The sequence below is a fragment of the Rhineura floridana genome, chromosome 16 (genome assembly GCF_030035675.1).
Source record: "Rhineura floridana isolate rRhiFlo1 chromosome 16, rRhiFlo1.hap2, whole genome shotgun sequence".
In the NCBI taxonomy this organism is placed as follows: Eukaryota; Metazoa; Chordata; class Lepidosauria; order Squamata; family Rhineuridae; genus Rhineura; species Rhineura floridana.
Genome location: NC_084495.1, coordinates 15,550,008 through 15,556,756, shown reverse-complemented (window position 1 = coordinate 15,556,756; position 6,749 = coordinate 15,550,008).

Here is a 6,749-nt window from a genome sequence, read left to right as displayed (position 1 = left end):
CTCCAGAATTTCACAGGTTTTGATGTCAGGCTGACTGGTCTGTAGTTCCTAGGTTCTTCCGTTTTGAAGACAGGGACAACCAGAGGCAATGAAACCATGCTCCATGACAAGAAAAGAAGAGTAGTAGTAGTGGGAGACTCCTTACTGTATGGGAATTGAAACCCAAGTATGCCAAAACGATCCATGGACTCGCCAGGTATGCTGTCACCCTGGAGGATGGATGTGACAGAAGGGTTGTCACCGCTCATAAAGACCACTGACAGATATCCCTTTCTTTTCATCCATGTGGGAACGAATGATACTGCCAAGTGGAGCTACGAAGAAATCACATCAGACTTTGAAGTTCTGGGAAGAAAACTCAATGACTTTGGGGCCCAGATAGTTTTCTCATCCATCCTTCTGATACGTAGGTCATAGACCCTCTTTTGGGAGAAGACTGAGCCAAAGTAGGAACTGAGCACTTCTGCCTTTTTTTTGTCATCTGTTATCATTTTGCCATCCTCATTGAGTAGCTGTGCCACCATTTCTTTTCTCTGTCTTTTACTATGGACGTACCTGAAGAAAGCTTTTATTACCTAAGAAGAAACCCCCCCAGAAACCTGTTTTGTAGTGACCCATGCTACCCTTCTGCCTCCCCCCCAATTTTTGTCTCTGCCCACCCAATGAAAATTGTCTCGCTACACTCCTGGGCAGGAGAGTGGCATGTCGGGATGGGGCAGGGCAGGGGGAGAATTAACCAGTTCCAAACTCCATTCAGCTTGGCCACATGACCTAGCAACCCAGTGCAAGTGGAATAGGTTCAGAAGAGGGCAACAAGGATGATCAAGGGTCTGGAAACAAAGCACTACGAAGAGAGATTGAAAGAACTGGACAGGTTTAGCGTTGAGAAGACTGTGGGTAGACACGATAGCACTCTTCAAGAACTTGAACCGTTGCCACACAGAGGAGGGCCAAGATCTCTTCCTGATAGTCCCAAAGTGCAGGACTCAAGTTATAATGGGCTCAGGTTACAGGAAACCAGATTTTGGCTGAACTTTGTAACTGTTAGAGCGGTACAACAATGAAACCAATGAACTAGGGAGGTGGTGGGCTCTCCAACACTGGAGGCGTTCAGGAGGCAACTGGACCTGTCGGGGATGCTTTAAGTTGGATTCCTGCATTAAGCAAGGGGTTGGACTCGATAGCCTTATAGGCCCTTTCAACTCTACTATTCTATGATTGTAAGTTTCACTAGCAAAGGGGGTGATGTAAGTCAAACTCTTTTAAAGGCTGGTTCTCCCTCTGCCAGGCTTGGGGTGGTTCAGCCAGCAGTAGCTTCACTCCTGAAAAGAAGAGGTAAGTTACACTGACATAATTTCCCCTGGCATGTATCACATTGGCATCCTATAGTTGGATTGCTCTGTAAAGTTTGGAATTCCAGGCCACTTCCACACTACACTGGCTCTCATTGTGGTGACCACCTTCCTCCAGGGTAGTTCTACTGAAAAGAAAGGGATTTATTCAAGTCATTTCGGGATCACAACATTAGAGCCTGTTTTTTTTTCCCTTTATATCCTGCTTCTCTCAAGGTTCAGCTATGAACCAAGTTCATTCATTTCTATCTAGTCATCAGGCCATCACAAAACAGAAGATTATAACAGTTTGAAAGCAACTCAAGCTGACATCAATAGCAATGGACTCACAAACAAACTTAAAATGACAAATTTCCCTGGCAGACTATAACATGCTCCTTTAAAAAGAAAAAAAAAGTCCTTTTAACAGATATTAAACTAAAGTAAGATAGGATGTCATAAAACATTGTGCAGGCTGTGCAAGCCCTGGATGGTGGGCTGGATGAGGGCCAATAAACTGAGTCTGAATCCTAGCAAGACAGAGGGCGCTGTGGGTTGGTGGTTCCCGAGTTTGGATAATTGGTCAGTTGCCTGCTTTGGACGGGGGTCATACTCCCTCTGAAAGAGCAGGTCCATAGTCTGGGGGTGCTCCTAGAGCCATCTTTGTTGCTAGAGGTCCAGGTAGCCTCAGTGGCTAGGAGTGCCTTTTACCAGCTTCGGCTGGTAGGACAGCTGTGGCCGTTTCTGGACAGGGATAGCCTGACCACTGTTGTCCATGCACTGGTAACCTCGAGGCTTGATTACTGTAATGCGCTCTATATTGGGCTGCCCTCGAGGCTGGTCTGGAAGCTGCAGCTGGTGCAAAATGTGGTGCTCACTGGGGCAGGATATCGCCAACATGTCACTCCGCTGCTGAAAGAATTGCACTGGCTGCCCATTTGCTACCAGGCCAAGTTCAATGTTCTAGTCTTGGTGTCCAAAGCCCTATACAGCTTGGTACCAGGATATCTGAAAGACTGTCTTATTTATTTATTTATTTATTTATTTATTTATTTATTTATTTATTATGAGATTTGTTAGTCGCCCATCTGGCTGGATAGCCAGCCACTCTGGGCGACGTACACGATAAAACAGTATATAAAACAGTTAAAAATTTAAAAACAAAGTAAAACTAGCCCATTCCAAAAGCCTGCCTAAAAAACCAGGTCTTCAGGGTCCGGCGGAAGCTCATTATAGACGGGGCATGGCGTAGATCATTTGGGAGAGAGTTCCATAGGGTGGGGGCCACAATTGAGAAGGCCCTCTCTCGAGTCCTCACCAGTCTAGCTGTTTTGACAGGTGGGATCCAGAGAAGGTCTTCTGAAGCTGATCTTGTTGAGCGGCATCCCTGTCGATGCTGGAGGCGCTCCTTCAAATAAGCTGGGCCACAACCGTATAGGGTTTTAAAGGTTAAGACCAACACCTTGAATTGGGCTCGGTACACAACCGGTAACCAATGCAACTCCTTCAACACAGGAGTGATGTGATCTCTACGGCGGCCGCCTGTAATCAGACGCGCTGCTGCATTTTGTACCAGCTGTAACTTCCGAACCGTTTTCAGGGGTAACCCCACATACAGTGCATTACAGTAGTCTAGGCGAGTGGTGATCAGGGCATGTACCACCGGTGGGAGCAGATGATTGGGAAGGTAGGGGCGTAGCCTCCGTATCAGATGGAGTTGATACAGAGCTGCCCGACTCACAGCCGAAACTTGAGCCTCCATGGACAGCTGGGAGTCAAGAATCCCTTATATACCCAGTTGATCACTGTGCTCTGCAGGTGAGGGCCTCCTGCAGATACCATCTTATCAGGAGGTCCGTTCCACACAACATAGGAAATGGACTTTTAGTGTGGCGGCATCTACCCTGTGGAATTCCCTCCCCTTAAACATTAGAGTCGCCATCTCTGTTATCTTTTCGGTGCCCATTGAAGACCTTCCTCTTTCAACAAGACTTTTGAGACCTTATTCCAGTCTGTGTCTGTGTTGGAGTTGCTTTTTAATATGTTTTTAGATTTTTTTTAAAACAATACTTTTTTAACCTCTTGAAAGCTTTTTATAAAATGTTTTTAAAGATGTTTTGTTTTAATGTATTTTAAAGTCTGTTTTTATGTTTTTAGTGCTTTTGTTTGCCGCCCTGGGCTCCTGCTGGGAGGAAGGGCAGGATATAAATCAAATAAATAAATAAAATGATTTCTTGCAATCTGAATAAAATGAATAAAAGCATAAAAAAAACAGACTGTTCGGAATCTCCCTGACAAGATGCAACATTCTCTCTTGATTTTCTGTAGAACTATATAAACACATCACCCCTCTCTCCGTGCCATGTCTGCATTTCAACCAATATTCCTGTGTTTGTCTATTTTGCTAACAATAGTTCTTTGTTAGAGAGGGGGGGGAACCAGTTGCTTCTTAACTACACAAACTGTGAATCCATTTTTACCCTCATTCTAAGCTCAGTTCCTTCCAGGCTGGTCTAGCAGCATTGGGCAGAAAAACAACACTTTTTCCTCTCGCAGTGAATGCATAATTGGTTATTTGTACATGCACATACACACACACACACAGAGCAAACATACATCCAAACACATGGGCATTCTTCCTGATTTCAATGATAACTTAATTTTAAAAAATCCCATCTTGCTATTTGTAAATCTCCACCCTAGCAAGTGATCTCCAGATAAATCTTATGGGTGGTATAAAGTGCTAGTCCTACTCAGAGTAGACGCATTGAAGTTAATAGACATGACTACCTTAGCGGCATTAATTTCAATGGGTCTACTTTGAGTAGGGCTGAATTTGAATACAACACATGGCATTTGATAATCAGTGGATCTTACCTGGGTTCATCATATCCACTTCCGGCCTGCATCGACCCTCATTAGAACTTTTCAATCCTTTTTCTGTTCACAAACTCCAAACTAACAAATCGAACCAGGATTGAAAGGATCCACTGAGGGTTGATGCAGGCCAGAATTTGGCATTATGAACCCTGATAAGTTCCAATGATTGTCAGCATTAAGGTGTTAAATCTAAGTCCTATGCAGAGTAGAGCTACTGAAATTAATGAACCTCAGTTAGTCATGTCTATTAACTTCAATGGCTCTACTCTGAGTAGGAATAACATTAAACACCACCCATAAATAACAAATCTTTTCAGTTTACAGATCTTGGCAAATAATGTTAGAAGGCTGACCACAGCTCTTGGCCCTGTAAGTCTGCAAACAGAAAGGTTGCAAGCCTTGGCAATGGCTTAGCCTAAAAAAATAAAAAAATAAAAAGGAAGAGAGGAAGCATTATGCTTGGATTAGAGTCAGTCTGTGTATGAGCATCCTGGAGATGATCCAGTCACAAACCCATTTTCCTTCCTTGCTTTCAACTTTCCATTAAGGAGGCTAGACTGGTTTATTCCCAGGACATGAAAGAAACACGCCCCCTTTAAAAACAAAACAAAAACCTGTGAAGTTATCTGCTAGAAGCACGGTAAAGTCTCTCTGGCATCACATGTATCGAAGCAGCCCCCTCTTCCTCTTTCAACTTTGGCCTACTAAGCACTCTGCTTTTCTGTACATTTAAAGCGGCTTTGCTCCTTTCATTAACTCAGAACAGGGTTTTGGCACCAGGAGCTCTCAAGCTTTGGCATGAAACTCAAGAATCACATCTGTATGAAAGGAAGAAAAAGGGTGGGTGGGGGAGTTCAATGGGCAGTCTTGACTACTGTACACATTCTTCCAAGCAATGTCTCATGATACAATGCATTTTTGTATCCAATTTTTGCTAACATACTCATTTTTATGCATCCTTTTCCCTAATACATTCATTTTTGTAAAGAATGGTTGGAGACCTGCATTGCAAAAGTCGGATAAGGGCAAATTTCAAAGGATGGCTGTGTTTCAGTTCTCTGATTGCTTTGGAAAGTGCAAATTTGGCTTTAAATGCGAACGGAATAAAATCTGTCCCACAACCTTAGTGGTCAGTGCCGAAGCCAAGTGAACCGTTGGCCTGATTCAGTATGAAGAATCTTTTGGGGTCTTTCCGCTTGTAAACTAGGCACAACCCAGCTGAAGTTCTGCAGTGTTATCTAACATTCCTTTAATTCTGGGACTTCAAACTGCTTAACTTTGCCTAGAGCGTGCTCAGTATTTCCTTAACCACCCTTAGCCAGGGAGGGTGAGGGGGAAAGATTGCAAAAATCACAAACATTCTTCCCAAGCATCCTTAAACAAATTTAACCCCTGCAGTTCAAATGTGAAATGTTCAGATTTTGCGTAAAACGAAGGAAGAGATAATTGTAAGAATGTGAGAAATGCAGAGGGAAGGAATCACTGTTCTTGGGAAATCCACATTCTCATGACATCCATACACACTTGTAGCTATGGCACAAGAAGTCCCCTGTTCAAGTCCATCATGAACTCACTTAGGTCTTTCTTTCTCTGCTTTTTGGGTAGAGGTCCTTCAGACAGTGGAGGCTGGTCCATTAGGGCAAATGGTGCTCTACCCCACCAACCGGTCTGCCTTTAGCCAGCCCTCACCTGCCTGCCTTCTTACAATCAATCCCGAGGGTGGCACAGACGGTCATTCTCCTTCTCAGTCTTAGTTTTGCCTTTGTAGGACTCAGCAGGGAAGAGGATAGGGACAAAACTAGAATTAGATCGCTCTGCCTATCATTGGCTGTGGTTCCACCTCCTGTTGGCCTCTCTGCCTTCCGCCCTTCTAGTCCCACTGGGCACCAGCCACCTCCGCCAACAGATACTATTGTTGCTGCTTATTGTATGTTGTTTGATTCTATGGTTTTAATGGGTTTTTTTGCTGACATATGGTTGTATTATTATTACTGCTGTTCGTGAATGTTAGCTCCATATTGGAACATTAATTAATTAATATGGGAAGGATAATACTGACCCTTTAAATTTTAATTTAAAGTAGCTGTTCTATTGTGTAGTATAATTATGGATGTCCGTTTTAATGCTTGTGTAATCGGTTTATGGCTTGGAAGCCCATTTTGGCATTGAACAGCCACAAATCAATAAAAAACAACATCTTACAGGGCTGTTGCAAGGATTACAAGATAATGTAGATAAAGCACATGGAGCCCTTGAAAGTGCTGTACAACTAATGGAAATAATGAGGATGATGAACATGACTGAGGATATTTCACAAAAACATGTTGCAGTTGCCTGCATGGGATCCCTATTGGCAGTGGAGGGCTGGTCCATTAGGGCAAGTGGGGCACTGCCCCACCAACCTCAGTCTGCCCTCAGCCAGCCCCTACTTGCCTGCCTTCTTACTTACCACAAGTCCAGGGGGTGGCAGTGCCTATCAGTCTCCTCTTCCTAAGGCTGAGTGTTGCCTCACCAGGGAGGATGGGGACAAAATTAGAA